This window comes from Schistocerca piceifrons, chromosome 3, assembly GCF_021461385.2.
Source record: "Schistocerca piceifrons isolate TAMUIC-IGC-003096 chromosome 3, iqSchPice1.1, whole genome shotgun sequence".
NCBI lineage: Eukaryota > Metazoa > Arthropoda > Insecta > Orthoptera > Acrididae > Schistocerca > Schistocerca piceifrons.
In genome coordinates this window covers 253,778,945-253,794,121 of record NC_060140.1, presented here as the reverse complement: position 1 = coordinate 253,794,121, position 15,177 = coordinate 253,778,945, and positions in this window count along the sequence as shown.

Sequence of the window (15,177 nt, the reverse complement as noted above, 5' to 3'; positions counted from 1 at the left end):
TGGCATCCCACACCATCACGCCGGGTGATACGCCAGTATGGCGATGACGAATACACACTACCAATGTGCGTTCACCGCGATGTCGCCAAACACGGATGCGACCAACATGCTGCTGTAAACAGAACCTGGATTCATCCGAAAAAATGACGTTTTGCCATTCGTGCACCCAAGTTCGTCGTTGAGTACACCATCACAGGCGCTCCTGTCTGTGATGCAGCGTCAAGGGTAACCGCAGCCATGGTCTCCGAGCTGACAGTCCATGCTATTGCAAACGTCGTCGAACTGTTCGTGCAGATGGTTGTTGTCCTGCAAACGTCCCCATCTGTTGATTCAGGGATCGAGACGTGGCTGCACGATCCGTTACAGCCATGCGGATAAGATGCCTGTCACTGCTAGTGATACGAGGCCGTTGGGACCCAGCACGGCGTTCCGTATGACCCTCCTGAGCCCACCGATTCCATATTCTGCTAACAGTAATTGGATCTCGACCAACGCGAGCAGCAATGTCGCGATACGATAAACCGCAATCGCGATAGGCTGCAATCCGATCTTTATTAAAGTCGGAAACATGATGGTGCGCCGGCCGAAGTGGCCGTGCGGTTAAAGTCGCTGCAGTCTGGAACCGCAAGACCGCTACGGTCGCAGGTTCGAATCCTGCCTCGGGCATGGATGTTTGTGATGTCCTTACGTTAGTTAGGTTTAACTAGTTCTAAGTTCTAGGGGACTAATGACCTCAGCAGTAGAGTCCCATAGTGCTCAGAGCCATATGAACCATTTGAACCATGATGGTACACATTTCTCCTCCTGACACGAGGCATCACAACAACGTGTCACCAGGAAACGCCGGTCAACTGCTGTTTGTGTATGAGAAATCGGTTGGAAACTTTCCTCATGTCAGCACGTTGTAGGTGTCGCCACCGGCGCCAATCATGTGTGAATGCTCAGAAAATCTATTCACTTGCATATCACAGTGTCTTCTTCCTATAGGTTAAATTTCACGCCTGTAGCACGTCATCTTCGTGGTGCAGCAATTTTAATGGCCAGTAGTGTATATAAACGATTTTGGAGACAACCTGAGCAGGCGTCTTAGGTTGTTTGCAGATGGCGCTGTCGTTTATCGACTAATAAAGTCATCAGAAGATCAAAACAAATTGCAAAACGATTTAGAAAAGACATCTGAATGGTGCGAATATTGGCAGTTGACCCTAAATAAAGATAAGTGTGAGATCATCCACATGAGTGCTAAAAGGAATTCGTGAAACTTCGGATACACGATAAATCGGTCTAATCTAAAAGCAGTAAATTCAACTAAATACCTAGGAATTACAATTACGAACAACTTGAACTGGAAGGAAGACATAGAAAATGTTGTGGGGAAGGCTAAACAGAGACTGCGTTTTATTTACAGGACACTTAGAAAATGTAAGAGTTCTTCTAAGGAGACTGCCTGCACTAGGCTTTTCCGTCCTCTTTTAGAATATTGCTGCGCGGTGTGGGGTCCTTACCAGATAGGACTGTCAGAGTACATAGAAAAAGTTGAAAGAAGGGCAGCACGTTTTGTATTATCGCGAAATATGGGAGAGAGTGTCACTGAAATGATACAGGGTTTGGGCTGGGCATCATTAAAAGAAAGGCATTTTTCGTTGCGATGGAATTTTCTCACGAAATTACAATCACCAAATTTCTCCTCCGAATGCGAAAACATATTGTTGACCTCGACCTACTTAGGGAGAAACGATCACCACGATAAAATAAGGGAAATCAGAGCTCGTACGGAAAGATATAAGCGTTCATTCTTTCCGCACGCTGTACGAGACTGGAATAATAGAAAATTGTGAAGGTGGTTCGATGACTCCTCTGCCAGTCTCATAAATGTGATTTACAGAGTATCCATGTAGATGTAGATGAAGGATACACCAGCTCCCGCAAAACTGAATATAGTGAAAGCACAACCCGTCCAGTGCCAACTTTCTTTATTATTATGGTGGCTGGACATAAGCATTAAAATATATTACTGTATTTAGACGCTATCTGCATTCACAGCATTATAATGCATATTCATAAGGAATTCGGGCGAAATGTGAATCTTTCAGTGGATGTGAGATATAACTAATCTCTTCTTGCTAAGAGTTGACTGTGAATATCAAGGAATGTTTTTGAAAAACTCCAAATCGTGTAGATATTTCTTAAGCTGTTTCCCGTTAATCCTGAAACGCCTTGTTTGGAACTTGTACTACGGGTGAATATGTTCACCATTATTTTTATTTTTTAAAATTTATTTCGAGTTTACATCAATCTGAAACCTGATTAATAATTTTTCGAGAGCCACAAGGAAGAATTCTGCCTCTAAAGCTTCTACCTCTTTGGGATATTGTAGGAAGTGACCTCAATGTGCCAACAGTGGCTTCTTCGTCACTCATTTCGTTATTTAAACGCCAAACAACAACGGGATTATTCTTCATCAAGCAACTGTAGTTCTACAACTGCTGAATCGCTGTCGTTGGCAGCAGTGAGACAAAGAGCACAGTAGCGAAGAAGTGTTTCGAATGGTGCTGTTATGAAACGATCAGTACTTTTCGCACTCCACCGATAGTCTCTGTTGGCTATGGAAATTCCGCGCTTCCAAGATTACTTTGTTTATGTAAGACGTGCGTAAATAGAGTTTTTTTGTTATTGTTTGAAAATGAGCCGTGAAAATCAGTCATCTGTGTGGATTTTTTAAAAACAGTATGGCATAATAGTCAGTTTGTTAAGTGTACCGTCTGCATTAAAGATTATAAACATGATCACGAAATAGGACTAATTTAAGGGACCACTGAAAAGAAAGCATTGCGAAATTCTAAGAACCACGAATTAGTAATACAAATGAAAGGTGAGGGATCAACTTGCGAGCTAGATCAAGTGCAAGAGGGGCAACTAAAAAAATTGAGAAGCTCTATACAAAATTATTTTAGCAGAAGTCAGTTGTACGATGCCAGTTCAAAAGTAAAAAAGGAACTTGATTCTCTTCATGCACAAACGATTGCTATCGATATGCTGCCTTACAGAACTTCTGAACATCAAGGTTTCAAAAAACTTGTTTATGCCTTAGACAGAGATTGAGCTGCCAGATAAAACCACACTTAAACGTATACTGATTTCAAAACTATGGAAAGAGATAAAAAATAAATGAGAGAAAGCCCTTACAAAATGTAATTTTTTTAGTGTTACAGTGGGCACTGTGACGTCGTTTGCCATTCGTTACGTCACATACAAAGGAAATTACATATATATATATATATATATATATATATATATATATATATATATAACTACCACTTATAAAAATATATTACATATATATATATATATATATATATGTAATATATTTTTATTTTTAATTTATCAGCATGCTTCTTCCTCTTAGGGATATTGTCTTTTCTTATCAGTTTTACTTACGTGCATAAGTAAATATGAAACGGGTTCTTGAAGGGCCTCAGTTATTCATGTACTAACTTTAGATTTTGAACGTGATGACTAAAATATAGTTGCCGTTATCTGAATTGAATGTAATTTTGTTAATTTCTATTTATTGATTGCAAAGCAAGGCTTGAGAGAATTTCGATTGTTGCCGTGGAGCGGCCAATATGTAACTTACTGAACTCATGGAATGTGTATAGTTTAAAAACATGAACTGTAACGTAAATTAATTATCTGTTGCAATTTAAAAAGGTTCTTATAACGAAATCTCTCGTATTTACAGTTACTGTTAACACTGAAAAATAAATTAATACTTCCGCTCGTAATGGCCGACCAGACGCTGCATCGGAAGGTGAGCTTCTCGCAGCGCAAATTACTGAAAAAATGCTTATTAAAAATAACTAGCCACTGCGAGCATTTGAGGTGACAACTATTACAAAGAAATTCATTTTGTAATAATAATAACAAGTTTATTTTAGCAATAAATACGAATAACTTACATAAAATATGTGTAGCCGCTCAATGGCTGCCTTCCGTATAGCGAAACAAAACAGTGTGTCCCACAAAATACGTCCTTCCTCCACGGCCGTACAATCGCGTCTCTTTCTATCCTTTTTTATTTTCATAGACATTAAATAAAGATGCTATTGCTGCATATCAGTTGTTTCAAGAACATTAACTATATCTTTTACACTAATAATATTCATAAAATACATAAACTACGATTTACAACCGCTAACAATGTCGATATTTAAGTGACTACCGTCGCAGCACGTGGAAAAGCAACGCGAATGAAAGCATACTGGCATTGCCTTGCCACTTTATTATAGACGGAAAATTAGTTCCACCCATATTAAAAGTGAAAAAACTGCAGGGCATCACAACACAGAATCTATGCACATGTAACTACCACTTATTTAAAAATATTTCTTCCTTTAACTCGTCAATGCCATGCTGGGTTCCGTTTCGTTTCTTGTGATCGGTATATGTCGATGTAAGTCAAGTCGGTGAAACTTGTTACGTATTTCTTGACAGTTTCACCCATCTCCTCCCCTCCCCTCCCCCACTCTCCCTCACTCCTCTTGTCGATAGAAATCTGAAGCCGTCGTGTCATTTGCGTTCTGTTTATGGACGCTGCCACCCGTAACAAATCATTAAGTAACTGGGTTACAAAAGGGTTAATATATTTTTGTATTCATTTCTATAAAATAAGCAATACATTTGAACATAAATGTCTCTATAATGCGCTTTCTTAATACATTGTTACTTCTCCGCCAAAAGTTTTCACTTGAGAGTTTCTGCGATAGTAGACTAACAAGTGAGAAACGAAGGCGAACCCCAACACTGTCTGCAGCAAAATTAATACAGCATAGCGAAATCAGCTGGCAGTGGCGTTACAATTACTTTGTTGCTGTCTTCCGAGCATATAAATAACCTGCTTTTGTGGCGATTTATGCGGAAGTGCTTCCATCGTGTTAGCAAATCGGCCCAGAATTAAAACTTTCGGTGCTTATAAAACAGCGACAATATTTTCTTCGGTTTCTGCCAGCGTATTTCTTGCTCGAATGAACTCTTCGCCGCTGCAGAATTTATTGGGCATCTAGGATTGCCCAGTCTGAAAATAGTTCAAGCCTAGCGGCTACGCCTTCACTACTAAAATATTGACAATAAAACATTAGCTTTTTGATTGTCTAGTTTTTTCCTGCATTAAAATGATTTAAAAAGACATTGGCTGATGGTATTTTAATTTTTAATTTTTTGTTTTTCAATTTTTTGTTTTTATTTTTAATAATTTTTTAAATAAATTAATTTTAAAGATTTTAAAATATATATGCACAAGATGTATAGTCTTGTTATTCGCCTAGGTCGTCGGGCCATCTGGTGGAGGCAAGGTAGTGCACCCTGTGTCCAAGTTCTCGTACAAGGTTGTTATCTGACTGTTGTGTGCTTTCGTAGAAGGTTTTGGCAGTGGTCCTGAATCGGTCCCTCAAGTAGGGTACCCCTGCGAGTTGATGAAGTTCGTTCGTTGGGAACTGGTATGGCAGGTGGAGTGCCCTTTTCAGAGCACGGTTCTGAATTCTTTGTAGCTGTTGTAGGTGGGTTGGAGCAGCATTGTCCCACACAACAGCGGCGTAATCTAAGATCGGTCGCACCAATTTGAGGTACAATATCACCCCCAGTCTTGATGGTAGAGTTGACGATGGATTTACTAGTGGGTAAAGCTGTACCATTCTTCTCCTGGCTTTCTCTCGAATGTTTTCTATATGAGGTTGCCATGTCAATCGTCTGTCGAGGGTCACACCCAGATATTTCGCTGTTTTTGACCATGGGACTGGGGTATCCCTTATCTCAATGGGCTGGGTGTTAGACGGAAGAGGTCTTCTGCAAATAGCTATTGCCTGCGTCTTCGTGGCATTGAAAGACAATCGCCATTTCGTCGCCCATTCACTCAGCTTATTACATGCTTGTTGCCGTCTTGCCTGGAGGTGTGCAGCGTTCAATACTTCGGGAGTAGATGGCTGTGTCATCGGCATATAGAGAGTTGTGTTCTGGCCGTCGATGGTAGGTCAGATGTATGCAGGATGTATAAAAGTGGTCCCAGTACACTGCCCTGAGGTACTCCTGCTTTGATGGGTCTGGTGGACGATGTATCATCTTGAGTGCGGACATGAAACGTCCGGTTTTCGAGATAGCTCTTCAGGAGTGTTGCATGTGACACGGGGACCCCTATATCTAGGAGTTTATACAGGAGTCCCTCGTACCATACGCAATCAAAGGCGCGAGAGACATCCAGAAATACAGCCCCGAAGAATTCCTTCCTTTCCAGGGCGCCGAATGCTTTCTCAACTAGGCGTGGTAGCTGCTGGGTGGTGGAGTGACCTCGGCGAAAGCCGAACTGGACGCCTGGTATCAGGAGCTCTGCTTCCACATGCTGCTGAAGTCACTTTATATACAGATGTTCAAAGAGTTTCGATGTGGCAGGTAAAAGACTAATTGGTCTGTAGCTAGCAGGCGAACGAGGGTCCTTTCCTGCCTTCGGTATGGCGACGACCTCAGCATGTTTCCATGTGAGGGGGAAGTCGCCAGTTGCCAAGATCTCGTTGAAGGCAGCCACTATTAGTGGTGCTGCGGTAGGTGGTAGTTGCTTCAGCAGCTCATTTGCTAGGAGGTCTGGTCCTCCTGTTTTTTTTTTTTCATTTCGTTCTTCGAGCTGTTTTATAACTTCTGCTGTGGAAATCGTTTGGATTTGGTCGTCTTCGGCTCGACTGGCGAGGAATCTTGGAAGTCTGTCATTGACTAGGCCAATGTGGGCTGCGTCGTCGGGGTCATTCATCGGCGAGAAATTATTTGCGAATACATCTGCCAGGGCATTAGCTTTGACGTCTGGTTCGCTAACTATATTGTTGCCCACGTGTAGTGGGGTAACTTCCGTCCGTTCCTTAGTAGAGACTTCGTCATCTTCCAGGCTGATTGGTCTTGTAGCTGTAGAAGTGCGATCTTATCTGCCCAGACTTGATTCTTATGTTTTTCTACTTTTGCCTTTATTTCTCGTTGAAGTCGGTTTACTCGGCGCTTTGTGGCTGGATTGCGCGTTGCCTGCCATTCTCTGAATGCTCGTTTTTTTTCCCTGATGGCTGCTATGATAAGTGGAGGCAGTTGGCGAGTTTTTGGTCGTGTTGGTCGTCTCGGAGGCGTGGCTTCTGTTGCAGCGTCCAGTGCTTTGGATTTTATGTATAATAGTGTCGCTTCTGCTCCTGCTGACTCTGGATCTGGTGTGTCCGGAAGGTCTCTTTCGAGCAGTTGGCGATATATTTCCCAGCTGATTCCTCGGATATCAAGGTGGTGCCTTGGCGGTTTATTGATGCCGACAACGTTGACATAAAAGATGACAGGTTCATGAGCTGAGGTGAGGGCCCTTCTGGTGGCGGCAGTAACATCGTTGGGGAATCGCTTGATGATGACTATATCCAGCACGTCGCTCTGGCCTCTGCTTGGAAAGCATGTGGGGTCGTATGGTCCCACAATGATGGCGTGGTTTCTTTCTGCGACTCGTAGGAGACGGCGTCCACTGATGTTCGTGATGCGGCTATTCCAGTTTGTATTTTTGACATTAAGGTCGCCAGCAAGAAAAAGGTTTCCTTGTTGTGACAGTAACGCCTCGAAGTCTGCTTCTTCTAGATGGCCACAGGAGAGGCCTATACACTGCAATGAATTGTATGCGATCCCTTGATGTTTGGACTGCAACCGATGTGGCTTCTACTGTGGCTAGTGCTGGGAGTGGCAGTTGGTGATGCACCAGGGAGTTTCTTACGTATTCTGCTGTTCCTCCACCAGCATTCGGCCGGTCCGTCCGGCAACAGCTGTAGTTGGTGACTCGTACGTGGATATCGTGTTTCAAGTGTGTGTCGATGACAAGGCACACGTCGATTCTTTCATCTTGAAGGAATTGACGGAACTCTCCTACTTGAGTGCGGATTCCATTGGCGTTCCACGTGCATAAAATTAGTCCAAATCTAGCTGCCATATTGAGTGGTGGAGGTTGGATTTGGAATGGCCTGTAGGGTAACTTGAACTGCAGCAGAAATCTGTTGCGGAATGGTGGCCATCATAGCCTGAAGGGCGTCAGTGATGGCTTTCGTCATGACTTGCATGACTGAGGTCAGGTTGAACTCCTGGGGGTGGGGAGTGTTGTGTTGTGCCTGAGTTGTTGGCGATGCGGCACTGATTGAATGAACTCCTGAGGGCGGGCGGCCGTCTTAAACCCTATCCCCCTGCGAGGCGTTCTGTCCGCTGTCCGCGTGCGCGTTGGCGGTCGCTGAGCCTCTGGCGTCAGCGTCTGTGGTGGGGTCGGTGTAATAGCTTCGTCTGCCCTGGTCGCCCGTTTGTTTCCTTTGCTGAGTGTCTTTTTAATGAGACTCAATGCTGGTTCCCATGACTTGCTGAGGTTACAGCCGTAATGTCGGTTGAGAGTCTGCCCCATGAGCTGGATCACCTCAAAACTGTATTCTGGAAAAACGGGTACTCGGAATAGCAGATCAGACGCGCTCTCCGCATCACTTCTACAGTACAGCGTGTGGCGACGGAAGAAGTCACGCAGGAAGAGATAGCCACTGCCTATGTACCGTATACTGGCGTACTATTGGGAAAAATAGGACCAATATTGAGGAAACACTGAGTAGGGACTGTCTTTTGCCCACCCAATAAAAGACGAGCATTATTGGGAAGCGTCAAAGACGATCTCGGATTGCGAAAGTATGTCATATGCCAGATTCCGTGTCAGTGCGGGAAGACTTATATTGGGCAGACAGTGCGCACCGTCGAAGATCGTTGCCATGAACATCAGAGGCACACTCGGCGGTCGCAGAGCACTGTTTGCCCGAAAATCACGAAATGCACTACCAGCATACCAGGGTCTTGGCATAGACATCTAAATACCGGGACAGCATCATTAGAGAGGCTATCAAAATTCGTACCAGGGATGGGATCATCAACCGAGATTGCGGCTATAAGGGCATGGGAACCAGCATTGAGTCTAATTAAAAAGACGGTCAGCAAAGAAAACGAACGGGCGACCAGGGCGGAGGAGGCAATTACACCGACGCCACCACAGACGCCGACGCCAGCGTCTCAACGACAGTCGACGCGGCCGCGGGCGCCGACCGCGGAGAAAACGCCTCGCAGGGGGAGGGGATTTAAGACGGCCGCCCGCCCTCAGGGACTCAGTTCGTCAGCGCACCAGACGATGGCGACATTTCTCATTGCCGAAATATTGTGCCCGTTGGACACTTTGGACCGGCAGTTCCAGTTCCAGTTCGAGCGTCAATATTAATGCATATATTTGCCAAAAAAGACTAACCACAGCAAGTTGTAAATATAGGCTTTACTAACCGAGTATGAACTTTCCAGAGGTAATGGAACCTGTTGTCTCATCACTACAGTGAAGCCGACGAAACGCTATCAGGTTGTGTCAAGTGCAAACTTCGAGAGGCGCGGGTATATTATAGGAATACATCGGTATGATGGGCAAAGGTGCCAGCACTACTGCCTCTCGCCGCAGCTTTCCTTATCCTTCATTAATGCCGTATTGTGCTCTTTATACCGTTCCGTGCACTTCTCCCGACAAAAGGTGAAACGCCCAACAAAGCTTCTATAAGTTACACATTTTACGTCGATTGCACTAAGATCACAAGTGCTGCCGATCTCATCGAGGCAGCAGGTGTAGCACTGCAATAGAGTGATGACCCTTTTGTTATGAGTGTCAACTCCACAGAGAAGAAACATAATAAGTGAAGAAGCCACCCTTGATCTCTTCAACGCAGTTTCAATCCTGTTATTCCCATGTGCAGCTTATACCGTGTCTCCTGCAGATCATCAGGAAGCATGCACACCTATGGTTAGCAGCATTGCGTGGTAGGCCAGTAAACACTTTCCCCCTCGCATCCCTATTCCTTATGCTAACCTTCCTCTTATTCTTATTCTTCTTTCTCTTCCCCCTCTCCTCGTGCTTCTAAGACACTGAAGCTCAACGTCACACCGACAAGTAATAAATTGGCCCAAATTTTATGAGAATTATTTTTTGTATATGAAAAAAAATTTTCAGACAACAAGACGTTGGAAAAAGGAATTTTTTTGACAATATTTTCCAAAATTTCGGACATGGAGATTACTTTATACTTTTTTTAGGTCATCAATCAAATCTTACTAGAATACAATATCCGTGATAAGACAATAGTAAAGGCTACAGACAACGCTGCAGCTAGGAAAAATGTACCTAAATCTTAAGGATTCGACATTCACCCTGTTTTGCCCACTTAACAGTACAAGATTGTTTCAGAGCAGAAACATTTTCCAAAATTTTATTGAAAACAAAGGCTATTGTGACTTTCATTCATAATTCTACACTAGCCAGTGACAAACTGCGCAATGTTCAAAAGAGAGCAAACAATAAAGAATTGAGACTGATACAAGAGGTGCTTACTCGATGGATTAGCTCATTACACACGCTCAAAAGAATTTTCGAAGTACGAAGTGAACTTTAGATTGCGATCAATGAAAGTTCAACAGCACTGCCTACCCTCACAGCAAAAAATTACGTAACTATACAAGAGATAATAGATCTTCTTGAAGCTTGTGAAGTAGCAACAACAACAATCTCAGGGTACTCATACATCACTACATCCTTAATTATATCTCTTATATAAGGTATTGCAGCGAAGATTCCGGACTAGTAAAGCAGCTTAACAACGAATAAGCGACTTCAGCTCCTCCATGTAATATCTCTTTATAATCTACTAATTATCCCTGCACAATTGTATGAGTGAATTACGTTTCCTACTTGACCATCTATATACTCGCAGAATCGATGCTCAAAGTAGTACAGTACTATTACTATTTCTTGAGCGCATAATTACTCATTCTAATATTCTCTCTGGTGTGTGTTGGGAGGACTTCTAGGATCTTCTCCGTGCCGAATAGCCGCATTGAATAATTGTAATTTTGCTATCGAGATTACTGGAAGCAAGAGATTGGAAAGATATTGTGCGCTAATCAAGAGAATATATACTGAGCATTTACATCAAAGGTGTACAAGGGATTTTATTATATATGTATTCTCTAATTGGAAATTTGCACGGATGTGTCGTTTCGCTGGTAATCAGAAGGGAACTTCCGATGAATTGGAAACGAACCTGCAATTATTAGATCCAAGAGCTCCATTATTTCATCGGATAATTAAACTCTATCAAAGAAAACTTTCCGCTTGATCTGAGGTTTCTCGACTGACTACGCAACGCCAGAAAGCCAAGACATTTTGTTTACACAGGACTGCAGATCGCTTCCAATCATCGAGACTGCGGACACAGAGAGTCATCGTCCTATTCTGATTAAACAAGTAAAGCTTAATTATAACTTTCTTGAGCGACTGTGATGACTGTCATATCGCTGCTTTTGAATGGGATCATGAATAAAATACTAATAACTAACTTTCCTCCTCACCAGCAACCTGTATAAACGCAATATTAGTTAAAATAATATACAGAGAGGGTTTTCTCTAAGGCAGGATAAATAATTACTTAAAAGCTCAACAGGATAAAGGAGAAGAATCTAATCACTTTACGTGTATCTTTTGATGTTGTATTTTAAACAACAGACTAAAGGACAAAAATTTAAATACCTTCATTTTTATAAAACAAAATTTGCATATCTTGTATTATGTTTTAAGCAGTAAAAATTCTTAGAAAGCTATTTTTCGTTTGAAATACTTGTACAGGACAATCTATAGTAAATCGATTCATCGATGGTGTTTAAAAACACTATCGATGTTCTCGGTTGTGCCAACTATCGATGTTTAAGTAACACTAGCGGCCACCTCTCATTATAGGTGTCGGACGCCGTAGTCTGGGCAGACTGGTAAAACAGTACAGGTAGCGTATTTTGGCGGAACTAATATCTGACTTTAATGATGGGCAGAGTACAAGTGTGTCTGAACACACAGTGCACCTAACACTCCTAACGATGGGCCTCAGCAGACGGCGGTCCATGCATGCGCCAATGTTAACACCACAATATCAGCAACTACGACTGAAATCTGAAATGGGCACGTGACCATCGGCACTGGACATTGGCGTAGTGACAGAGCGTTGCATGGTCTGATGAATCTCTGAACCTTCTTGATCATGCCGATCCGATGAGGGGGATTAGTGATAGGGGGGGGGGGGTGCGCGAATCCGTCGTTTTCCAGAGGAACAGGTCCTTGACACCTTGAGAGGTGGCAGAAGCCCCCTCCCATATTTCTATCTTACTCTGAGTAATTCGATTTTCCTCTCTAATTGCATGCGGTGAAAAGTTGCTATTCCTTCACAAGCGGACTTCCCACGCAGCGTCTCTCGTCACCCGGGTGGTCCGCTGTCAGGCGGGCTCTATGAATCTTGAAAAGGTTAAGCCGACGGGTGTGAGGGAGTCGAGTGAATGCTTTCCAGACGCCGACATTGTCATAATAGCGGCGGAGCCACGCCTGCAGGGGCCTAAAGTAGCAGCTGGGATAGAGATTCTGTTACTTCGCAGAAACTTAGCGAAAACACTTTCTGGCGGGCTACCAGCGAGGCGTGGGAATGACTTGTGTTCCCATGCAGTCTTGGCGGGCAAATTCCCGCGTTTTCTGCAAAATTGTAACTGTGATTGGCTTGCTCAGGGCATATCTCCGTGACGTAGCAAAATCGGCGCAGAAATTGGCGCCAAGTATCTCCATTGGTGGAATGGTAGTGCTTTGGCAACAGAGTGGAATTTTCCGCCGGTTTTCGAGTTGCTGATTGGAACGTTTAACCACGACCACTGTCGTGGGGGCGGGAATGTTCTGTGTTCGGTTTGTACGGGTGCTCTTGTGGTAGTCGGCTCTCGCCTTCCGGTCGGAGTAGGTTACAAGACTGAGCTCTCGCTGCTCTGGACAGCCTGCCTTACGTTGGCTGTCTAATATACTTTTTTTTAATTGTAACTGTTTGACGAAGTTGCTGAAGTTTCGACTTCAACGTAACTTTCCGAGTACAGTTGGCAATTGAGCGTTTTGCGTACAAGCGGCCTATGTTGTCTGTCTTGGGCAGTTTTGGCTAAAGTTGACTGTATCGGAGTTAGTGTGTGACTTCGCTTGTTAAAATCAATCACTGTACCGTCAGTGATTGTGTGGCGAGCCTTCTTTGTCTCCCTCAGAGGCGCATTTGTATTGATAGGAAGTCTTTAATCTGGAACAACCAGACCAGGACAATTTGTTTCGGGGTATACTCTCGACATTATCATTACCACGACGGGACGTCGAAGCAACCAGCCATCGCTTCCGGTACGCCAGATCGTGTCCTTGCAGTTAAGAAGACAGCTTGGTAATGTATGTCCGCAGCACCGGAAGATTAGGGAATTTGCACTGTGATAATCAGAGCTCAGCAGAGCGCGCCTGTTCGTCTTTTTCTAACTTTGTTCTGTTTTGGGTGTTCATTGTCTGAGTTCTCACTACTGTAGCAGCAATTAATGTTGGGTTGGTTGTGTGTTTCTCTTAAGATTTAAGTTGCAAGGGATTGGCTCCACATACCACTTCATCATAAATGTCACAATCTAGTTTATGGACAACTTCACCTTCACAGAATTTATTTGAGTATCCAATTTGATCCATTTTGGTGTATTGTAAATGTTTCATGTGTTTTGTTTATGATCTTGAGTTTAGTCATAATAAATCAAATTGTTATTTTGGACAGAACTTTCATTCTGTTTATTGGTAGAGTAGCCCTTTCATTTCTCACTACGTTACTGAAACTTTCCTTTATTTAATTAATGTCTATCAAATTAAATTATTGCAGGTACCAAACTCTTTTCTACTCCACTTGCAGGGTCGATTACAGTCAGTTCGCGTTTCTTCTTAATCCATGTACAACAGCAAAAGTAGGAGTTAGAAAAGGGGGGGCTTAGAGCATCATTTCCATATGAAGATTCGAGAAGAATTTAGTGTTAAATACACTGCTAGCCCCGGCACCTCGCAACCTGTACTACGGGGTGGAGACAAGCTGGTGGCGGCTCCATTGTTCTTTGGTGAACATTCACGTGGGCATCCATGGGTCCAGTGAGGCTTGTGCAACGCACCGAGACGACCAAGGAGTGTCGTACACTGGTTGCAGATCACGTACACTCCTTCATGACGATCATGCTTCCCGAGTGCAGTGGCATTTCTCAACGAGGTAATGCGCCATATCACAAGGCTAGGAGTGTGATGGAGTGGCTGGAGGAACACAAAGGCGAGTTCCAATTGATGTGTTGCCTCCAGACTCAGCAGATCTGAACCCCATTGATAACATCTGGGATGTGATTCAAGGTGGAGTCAGACTCATCGACCCCATTCCCTGACTTTACGGAACTTAGGTGACTTGTGTGTGCAGATGCGGCGCCAACTCCCTCCAGCGGCCTACCAAGGCCTCATTGCTTCCATGCCACGACACATCGTCTTTATTAACCGTGCCAAAGATGGACGTACCATTTATTAGGTAGGTGGTCATAATGTTCTGGCTGATCAGTGGAATTCTGATTTCACTTGGTTTGATTTATTGCTCATTTAGAGACCTATTGCCTTACATTTTATAGCAGGTCTTTCATTTAAATGTGTGTGTCTGTCCTTAAATTGCTGAATGACTGAGAAGATGAAACTTCTACGTTATTTGATTCTGAAACAGCTGAGTAAAATTGAACATATTGAGCCTACCTTCTCTTTACTTTTTCTTATCATGTCAACACTGACCCACAATATTTCTAGGGCAACGCAATCTGACTGCTCAAAAAAATTACAACCTGACTTCAAATAATTAATTCAAAAGAATAACCGTGACTAAAAAGAAATCTTAACAATAGCCTATACATTTCATTAAGCACTTACCTTACAAAAATCTTCATTACGCGAACTACTTCAATACAGCCAGCGTCAATACTGCCAACTAAATAAAAGATTCTAACTACTAAAGCCATTAACTACTAATAGGCATGTGCTTAGCAAAGGAAAGATTTTGTTGCAAACCAGATAATGTATTTTTTACCTTAATAATGTGACATTCAGTTGAAACACGAATATAAATCGTCGTTGACATCCAATACAAAGATATATAATCATGAATAATTTTCAATTTCCAAGTCTGATACTTCCAAATCGTTAACCTACGCTAACATTTCAGATTTCTACCCTCCATCAATGCC